This window comes from Elaeis guineensis, chromosome 3, assembly GCF_000442705.2.
Source record: "Elaeis guineensis isolate ETL-2024a chromosome 3, EG11, whole genome shotgun sequence".
NCBI lineage: Eukaryota > Viridiplantae > Streptophyta > Magnoliopsida > Arecales > Arecaceae > Elaeis > Elaeis guineensis.
In genome coordinates, this window is record NC_025995.2 from 115,762,793 (window position 1) to 115,772,708 (window position 9,916).

At 43.4% G+C, this 9,916-nt stretch overlaps 1 long non-coding RNA gene across 3 annotated transcripts in view; it reads left to right on the forward strand.

Annotated features, from left to right (window-relative positions):
• Positions 1-1,328: 1,328 nt before the first annotated feature.
• The window catches only part of LOC105040686 (uncharacterized), a 13,827-nt gene continuing 5,239 nt past the window's right edge, over positions 1,329-9,916 (forward strand). The window contains exon 1 of one of the 3 annotated variants that reach the window (XR_003800198.2): positions 1,329-1,881. This is a non-coding gene — a long non-coding RNA (uncharacterized lncRNA). The remainder of the gene's footprint in view (positions 1,882-9,916) is intronic. The other 2 variants (XR_003800199.2, XR_831209.4) reach the window with 2 other exon arrangements.

Consider the following 9,916-nt stretch of genomic DNA (forward strand, 5'->3'; position numbering starts at 1 on the left):
GACGGTTCGACGCACCTGCCCCCAGATCAAGCCACATCGCCTCCATCCGCGTGAATGGATCCGGCCCAATAGTCCCCTGACATGTGGCGGAAAAATCGCGACTCAGAATTCATTAACAGACGGTGGTTCGCATTCCCAAGGAGACGGCGGTTTGCGTTCCCAAGGAGACGGCGGTGTGCATTCCCAATGGGACGGCTGACATCGGATCGTTCGTTGGTACGATCGTCAGAGTGGGAGCATGACGTGATGGAAAACTACTCCTTTCGCCCGAAGCCGTCGCCCACGTGGAAACACTGGCCAATACGACATCCGACTCAGAAGTGGGGGGGCAACTGTTGGGATATACCGACTGATCCCTGTACGCCGACTTACCTTCGGACCGGTCCGACCGATGTCCGACTCTACCGATCGGACCGACGAACGACTCCGACTGACGATCATCGACAATAGCTGCCAACAATATCCGACCGAAGGTATATCGATCGAACAGACCCATGCTGTTCTCGGTCGGTCGAGCGGCCGAACCCGTACCATCGACTCACTGTCGGGAGTGACAGCCGACGTCCGACTTCTGCAAGGTACCAGATCAGCCGACGGTGTCTTCGGATCATCACCCGATGTCCCGACAGCCGAATACCGACATATAGTCGGTCAGTCCGCCTAAACGCCGTACAACTGTTATGGGCAGTTGTCCTGTCAAGGACATGCGGTATGGCCGTCCTGGGGTGTTGTCCTGTCAAAGACATGGATTAATCCCCAATGACTTGACAGCCCACGGTGATTTGACAGTCCACGACGATTTGACAACTCTCCAGTTGTCTGCACCATTGATGACGGGACCATACCGCATTCTATTATAAAATAGGGTAAGACAACAGTCTTGATAAGTTTTAAGTTTTCGAAGTGAGCTTTCTCAAGTCTCAAGCAAGCTTCCTCAAGCTCTCCAGCTCTCTCTCTCTCTCAAGCTGAACCCCTGATTTTCCACTGTTGCCTAGTCTCCTCTCTGACTTGACCGTCAGAGGATCTCCGCCAGAGATATCTCCGGTCCGTGAAAATTTTTCTTGCAGGTGTACAACTTCGGCGATCAAGCGATAGAGAGATTGGCTGCAATAAAATTTTATATCATAAAATCTAAGCTGCGATCAGATCCTCAAGTCAACTCATCTGCATTCCCTTGGTTATCCTAAGTTTGGGTCAGACTCAGGATGAGCGACGCGAGCCAAGAAAAATTAGGCTAAGCAAAGACAAGGGTACCAAGAATCTAAGTTGAGTCCAGACATCCACCTGAGCAGCCTGCCTCAACCCAATCCGCAATCCATGTTCTTTTTTTTGTTTTCGATACAAGCAATCCATATTTTTTCAAAGGCACGGCCTCGGGCACCGCATAGTGCGTAATATGGATTGACCATCTGATCTCCATCGGGCGTTGTTCAGTTACGTTTCGATTCCCGCATCGGTCAGGTACAACAATTAGTCGGCGCAGGGATATCGTAGCGTGGGCCCCACGCTTTACTCTCCGTCTATATATAAATAAACGAATACAGGTAGCTGCCAACGTTCCGGATCCAGTTCTCCCCTTCCGAAAGAGGGGAAAAACACTAGCGCTCCTCTCACCCAGGAGTCCCTACTGCAGCAAACTCAAGAAGGAATCGAGAATAAAAAAAGTGCGAGAGAAGAGAGAGACAGAGAAGATGCATTCCCTTTATTGGTTCTCCTGCCCCCATCGCCTCTCCTCCGCTCCTTTGTTTTCCTTTCCTCGGCGTCTCCCAGCTCTCGTTTCCTCTTGCAATGCGCCGCCGGAGGAGAGCGGCTCCTTCCACCGCCGTCAGATCGCCGGCCGCCGTCGAGGAGTCCAGGTCCTCCGCCGCAGGAGAAGATAATGTGAAATATACCTCTTTTTTCGTTCTACGGTTCTCGTTGTTGTTGAGTTGGTCTTTTGCGTCAGATTCTTTGGGCGAAATCTTGATTCCCTTTTTCTTTTGATCTTCTTGTCGAGTCTGAAATCTTGATTCTTGAGTCGAGATTTCTTCGTTTCTTGTTTCGATTAGAAAGAGTGTGTTTTATTTACTGCTTTGCTATTCTTTAATCTTCTGACCTTATGTTCATACGTGCGTGACTATTTTGCTCAAACATCTCGTTCTTTGTTCGTTTATTGGTTTTCTTTATTAGACTGATCGTGTGGGCGGACTCGTTGGATCTAACATTTTGATTTTTTTCCCTCAATTTGGTTCTTTCTATTTGGTTCTTGTTTTCTCGTTCTTTCTATAATGTTTGAATCGGGATGGAAGGGCGTTGTTATTTGTTAATGTCCGTAAAATCTTTGATCAATGGATGATGAAAGCTAGGTGGTGACGCAAAAATCTGTCAAGAGTCGGAGGTGCTGGAGCGAGGCTGCTCAGGATGGAAGGGCGTTCTTTCTTGTAGGTCCGCCTTATGCTCCAGGCGTGCACCCAGGCTAATAGGTGGCACCCTCATTGGCACCGTGTACTATAGTGGGAGCTTGCAACTCTGGGCAGGGGGACTGAGGGTTTGGACATGGGGTTGGCACCGGCAAGGGAGACGGGTGCAAAGGGACGTGGTGCTGATCATGGATGACTTCGTTTGCAGAAATTTATTTAGCAGAATTCAGATTAACGCATAGGCGACCTCAAATTTTTCTGCACAAAAGTAATAATTGGCTCGCAATCTGTTGATGCAAAAATTTGTCCATGGTCGGAGGTGCTGGAGCAAGACGATGTCTGATCGGTCAATGGCGGCCGAACCTGCAAGAAAAGCTCTATCGGAGGTGGCTCCGGCAGGGATCTTCCGAGGCTTAAGTCAGATTCATGTGCAATAGATGAGAAAGATCGAGCATTTTACTAGGAGAAGAGGCATATCTGGAGGGTCCCTTGTTTACCTCTCTTTTCTTTTATATGGGGAGCTGGAGCCATAGGAGGCTATGGGATTGTTTGAAATCCTATCTCCTACTTAAATATCGTTGGGAACCATGCCTTTTGTAAGGGAGGCATGGAGCAGTGGGAGTGTCACGCCCCCGACTCGAGATTGTGAATCGAGGGATGCGGCAACCGCCGCATACTCATGAAGAACTCTCTCCATAAGCATGCAAGACATCTCATCACGATATCAATGCATCACAGCGGAATAAATTCAAATAATTATTATTCAACTGTAATTCAAGTAATTAAATCAAATGTCTTACATCCAATAAAATTTTTGCTAAAAATAAAACATTAGATCTAAGTTTATTGAAGTTGACAACGCTAAATCTCGCCTCTAAAAGCTCTGTCCCAATATTTCTTCCCACGCTCGAAATTAATTATCTGAATCTGAAAAATAGAAAGAAAGATAATGAGCTAGACAGCCCAGTAAGTAACAAGTATCTCTATCAGATATTATATAATTTTCAAGAATAATGCTGCAAATAAACATAAAAATATATTTCATGCTGATTTAATACAAATTCAATATTTTTAAATATTCACATATAATATAATCATAAATTCGATTCGATTCAAAACACTCGTAACTCAACAGCCTCGACTATGACCAACGTTTAACCCTCATTGGCAGGGTCCACAGAATACCAGCACACAACCCCCACTGGCAGGGTCCACAAACACCAGCGCACAACCCCCACTAGCAGGGTCCACAAATACCAGCGCACAACCCCCACTGGCAGGGTCCACTGAGTACCAACGTATAATCCGTATTGGCGGGGCCCACTGAAATATAGTTAGGCTGAGAGCATAAATTCGATCTGTATCAAAACACTTTGTATCATAATATATCATAATTTTTCTCACTGAACGTGTGCATAATCTACGTACCATAATATTTCAAACACACTTTTCTTTCAAAACATAATTTCATAAATCATGCATAATTTCAGAGAATAATTATTTATTTTTAGAATAAATATGGAATATCTCGAGAAGATGATTCATTACTTACCTTTCACGGAGCACTGATTGAACAGATCGACTAACCTCTAGGAGATTCTTCCGTGCCTAATTATCCAAAATTATATTTTTACATTAATTTTAATTCAAAATTCAATCTAAATAAATCCCAAATCAAAACTTCATTTAAAATCAGACTCTTCCCTAAACTCGATCAAAATCATCAGATGAAGCCTTCCACTACGCTAATCCTAGAGGAATAACTTTAGAGAGAGAGAAATCCATCAAAAAAGAGAAACAATCTAGAGAGAGAAAATTCTAGAGAGAGAAAGTAGAGAGAGAAAATTCAATTTCAGAGAGAGAAAGTCAGGGTTCAGACTGAAAGAAGAGAGAGAAGAGAGAGAAACTCTCTCTCATCATTTTTTTAATTTTATTATTTATTTATTTATATATATATAAATATATATATATATTTATTTTTATTTTTTTTTCTTTTCTTTTCTTTTTCTCTTTTTCTTCTTTTTCTTTCCTTTTCTTTTTCTCTTTTTTTTTTTTTCTTTCTCTTTTCTTTTTCTTCTTTTTCTTTTCCTTCTTCTCTTCTTCTTTTCTTTTTTTTTTTTCTCCCGTGGGTTTCCTTTGGGCCGAAACAGGGGACGGCAGTCCCCTCCTTGTGCCGGGCCGTTCAGGCCGCGGCCACCGTGGCGGAGGCCGGCGGCAGAGGGGGGCCACTCCCCCGGTCGCAGAGGAGCATTGCCGGCGGTTAATTTCGATCGCCGGCGCCGGAAAATCTATGGGAAAAAGAGACCAAAACAGAGGTCCCTTTTTCCGACCGAAAATCGGCGACTTCCATCGCCGGCAGCCGCGCACAAGGGCATGGGAGGAAGGGGAAGGAAGAGGAGAAGAAGAGAAAGACTCACCTCGGCCTCCGGTGACCTCGTCGGTGAGCAGTCACGGCGAGAACAAGGCAAGGATCCGCGGCTCTACTTCGAGAAAATCGGAGAGGAAGAGAGGGGAAAAGGGCCAATGATCGACTTCAAAGGAAAGGGGAGGCCTTCTTATAGAGGATCCTAGGACTCCGAGAGGTCCTAGGATTCCCGATTTGCCTGGTCTCGTCGGAGAAGAAGACTCCTATCGGGAGTCTTCTTCCCGATTTTTCCTCTGTTTTTTTTTTTGGGCTTTGGTGGGCTGAGATTTGTTGGGTTTGGGCTATAACATTCTTCACTCCTAAAAAAAAATTTCGTCCTCGAAATTTTTCATACCTGTTACCATTGTATTGGAAGCCTGTGGATTCTGTTGAGTAAGCGCATAAACTCTTCTCTGGATTTTAGAAATCTGTCCACCACCCTTATGTTGTCCTTCATAAATTTTTTGGCCAACTTGATTTTCTGTATTTAGTGGGCAGCTAGCAATTTTATGATCCATCTGACCATATTTGAAGCAAGCACCTGTATTCCAATAGCAATCCTTGTCTGCATGATTTTTGCCACATCTGGAGCACTGCTCACCATCAATCTGTTGAGTCTTATTATCTATTGCTCCCTTAGTTGATCTTTTGATGTTTTTATTATTTTGCCCTTGTGTATCATTTGATTTTGCTCTCTTTCTTTGCTTTCTTTCTCTTTCCATGCGTTCTTCATTGACTTCCCTTTCAATTATCAGTGCTTTGTTTACCACATCGGCATAAGTTGTCCATTCATATGGAACTACTTGTTTTCAAATCTCAGTTCTCAGTCTCATCTCAAACTTGTGAACACGTTCTTGCTCACCATCCACTAATCTCGGAGCAAATTTTGCTAACTCTGTAAATTTTGCTTCATATTCAGTCACACTCATACCCTTTTGCTTCAAATAAATAAACTCTTGCTCTTTCTGGATCCTTATACTCCGAAGAAAATACTGATCATAGAATGCAATCCGAAATCTTTCCCAGGTAAGTATTTCGCCGTCTTGTTCATGCTTGCGCTGTGTCGCTGACACCAGTTGTATGCTTCTCCTTGTAGTAAATAAGCTGCATATCGAATCTTTTCTTCATCAAGACACTCTTGGACAGCGAAAGCCTTCTTCATCTCCATTATCCAGTTATCAGCCTCCAAAGGTTCAGTAGTCCCCTTGAAAGCTAGAGGAGCAAGCTTTTTAAATTCTGAAATGTTGTTTCGTTGTACTGGTTGCTCTCCATATTGTGGTGGTGGATGCTGATGTTGTTGTGTATCTCGTTGTATCTGCTGTTGTTCAAGCATTTGCTGCTGTATTTGTTGTTGCGCTTGTACCATCCTGATTAGGGTCTGCATTAACTGAGCCATATCTGGTTCTTGACGTGCTCTCGAAGCACTCCCATTAGGATCTACGACTCCCTCCTCCTGAGGGGTGCCACTGGTCAGATGGGGAGTGCTACCATCCCGTGGTTGTGATGTCTCTCTTGCAATTCCTTGAGTAGTTCTTGTCATTCTACGGGGAGGCATGGTAACCTTGTAGTAGTAAAACCTTATTAGATTCAGTTATCTATTTGTTAGGATGGGTTTATTATGATGCTCATACTTTATCGTCCCAATATTTTTAATGTTTACCCACCTACACTCATACTATGTCTAATTCTATGTGTCATAATTTGTCCACTTATACTCTGATACCATATTAATTGTCACGCCCTCGATCCGAAATTGTGAATCGAGGGTTGCGGCAACCGCCGCATACTCATGAAGAACTCTCTCCATAAGCATGCAAGGCATTTCATCACGATATCAATGCATCACAGCGGAATAAATTCAAATAATTATTATTCAACTGTAATTCAAGTAATTAAATCAAATGTCTTACATCCAATAAAATTTTTGCTAAAAATAAAATATTAGATCTAAGTTTATTGAAGTTGACAACGCTAAATCTCGCCTCTAAAAGTTCTGTCCCAATATTTCTTCCCACGCTCGAAATTAATTATCTGAATCTGAAAAATAGAAAGAAAGGTAATGAGCTAGACAGCCCAATAAATAACAAGTATCTCTACCAGATATTTTAGATATTATATAATTTTCAAGAATAATGCTGCAAATAAACATAAAAATATATTTCATGCTGATTTAATACAAATTCAATATTTTCAAATATTCACATATAATATAATCATAAATCCGATTCGATTCAAAACACTCGTAACTCAACAGCCTCGACTATGACCAACGTTTAACCCCCATTGGCGGGGTCCACAGAATACCAGTGCACAACTTCCACTGGTAGGGTCCACAAACACCAGCGCACAACCTCCACTGGCAGGGTCCACAAATACCAGCGCACAATCCCCACTGGCAGGGTCCACTGAGTACCAACGTATAATCCCCATTGGCGGGGCCCACTGAAACATAGTTAGGCTGAGAGCATAAATCCGATCTGTATCAAAATACTTTGTATCATAATATATCATAATTTTTCTCACTGAACGTGTGCATAATCTACGTACCATAATATTTCAAACGCACTTTTCTTTCAAAACATAATTTCATAAATCATGCATAATTTCAGAGAATAATTATTTATTTTCAGAATAAATATGGAATATCTCGAGAAGATGATTCATTACTTACTTTTCACGGAGCACTGATTGAACAGATCGACTAACCTCTAGGAGATTCTTCCATGTCTAATTATCCAAAATTATATTTTTACATTAATTTTAATTCAAATTTCAATCTAAACAAATCCCAAATTAAAACCTCACTTAAAATCAGACTCTTCCCTAAACTTGATCAAAATCATCAGATGAAGCCTCCACTACGCTAATCCTAGAGGAATAACTTTAGAGAGAGAGAAATCCATCAAAAGAGAGAAACAACTTAGAGAGAGAAAATTCTAGAGAGAGAAAGTAGAGAGAGAAAGTCCAATTCCAGAGAGAGAAAGTCAGGGTTCAGACTGAAAGAAGAGAGAGAAACTCTCTCTCATCATTTTTTTTAAATTTTATTATTTATTTATTTATTTATTTATATATATATATATTTATTTTTATTTATTTTTCTTTTCTTTTCTTTTCTTTTCTTTTTCTCTTTTTCTTTCCTTTTCTTTTTCTTTTTTTTTTCTCTCTTTTCTTTTTCTTCTTTTTCTTTTCCTTCTTCTTCTTTTTTTTCTCCCGTGGGTTTCCTTTGGGCCGAAACAGGGGACGGCAGTCCCCTCCTTGTGCCGGGCCGTTCAGGCCGCGGTCGTCGTGGCGGAGGTCGGCGGCAGAGGGGGGCCACTCCCCCGATCGCAGAGGAGCATTGCCGGTGGTCAATTTCGATCGCTGGCGTCGGAAAATCCACGGGAAAAAGAGACCAAAACAGAGGTCCCTTTTTCCGACCGAAAATCGGCGACTTCCGTCGCCGGCAGCCGCGCACAAGGGCATGGGAGGAAGGGGAAGGAAGAGGGGAAGAAGAGAAAGACTCACCTCGGCCTCCGGTGATCTCGTCGGTGAGTAGTCACGACGAGAACAAGGCAAGGATCCGCGGCTCTACTTTGGGAAAATCGGAGAGGAAGAGAGGGGAAAAGGGCCGATGATCGACTTCAAGGGAAAGGGGAGGCCTTCTTATAGAGGACCCTAGGACTCCGAGAGGTCCTAGGATTCCCGATTTGCCTGATCTCGCCGGAGAAGAAGACTCCTATCGGGAGTCTTCTTCCCGGTTTTTCCTCTGTTTTTTTTTTTTTTTGGGCTTTGGTGGGCTGAGATTTGTTGGGTTTGGGCTATAACAGGGAGAATGTGGCCTGTTAGAGATTTTTCGATCTCCTATTAAATGCCTTCGAGGATAGTACCTGATAATGTCTCCTCATGGCAGGTAGGGGGCGGTGCCTAATGATGGCATGGGCTGACAAGCAGGAGTTGGAGGCGTGGGGACTAGCCTTACTCATGATTGCTTTCATTTTTTAATGGGTGACATGATAGGGCTATGAATAGCCTTTTAGGAGAGTCAACGGCCAAGATCAAGAGCGCAGGGGCCGAATGAAGTCTGTAGGCCGAACACTTGTTGGTCGGGGAGGGGTCAGACGTGTACGGAGGGCGAGGACATCCATAGACTGAAGTCAGGCATGTGGGAATACTTTCTTCCCTTGTCTTTCCCCACCGCCGCCTTCTCTCTCCTTTGGCCTTATTATAATGCTTATGGGAAGATGAGATGGGAAGAGGAGAGGCCATTAATGCCTCAATTAAATTTAGATGACCTCCTCTTCTCTCTCGTTGTCATGCTATGGTGCCCCTGAGAGGATGAGATGAGGAGAGGGATAGTTAATGTCTCGGCTAGATTCAAATGACCACCTTTTTCCTTTCTTTCATCTCTCGTCCGAGGTGTGGTTGACCGAAGAGGGCTTGTAGGTCAAGAACCCTTTGGCCGAGGACTTGTTGGCCGTCGATGGAAAGGCCGGGGCTGCCAAGAGGCTCGTCGGGTGAGGTGGAGATCGGATATGCATAAGAAGCACGTATCCGCAGGTCGAAGTCAAATGCCGGATGCCCCTCTCATTTCTTCTCTTCTTCCGCCACCTTTTCTCTTTCCGTTGTTCGTTGTCTTTTATCTTCTTTGTCCTATTGTGATGCCCATAAGGGAAAGAAATAGATGGAGAAGGGGCGATCAATGCCTCTGTCAAATCCAAGTGTCCCCGGAGCACATATTCAAACACATGCGTAATGGGTAGCACAATTTGAAGATCCCATCTCATAGTTTCGGCCAGTATGAGAATACCCCCAACACTAGGCTTGCCTTTATTAGTGTGTAAGCACTGTGGTTGCCTCTGAGATGAGTTGCTCGTTTGTTATGCACATGACTCATTTTTATAGAACCCCTCCTTTCTTAATTTCTTCCTCTCTTGATTGAATTGATAATCTTTGCAGACTTTTCCGATCTGATCTTTTCATCATGTTCCAAACGAAAAGGAGATAATTGTCGAGATTGTAGAGGTTATGCATCTGCACTTATCTCGGCCAGTTGGACGTCTTTTGCTATTATCCAGCAGCCATCTGTTTATTTTTCCTTTTATCAATCGTCTTATGCATTTTAATGAAATATGGC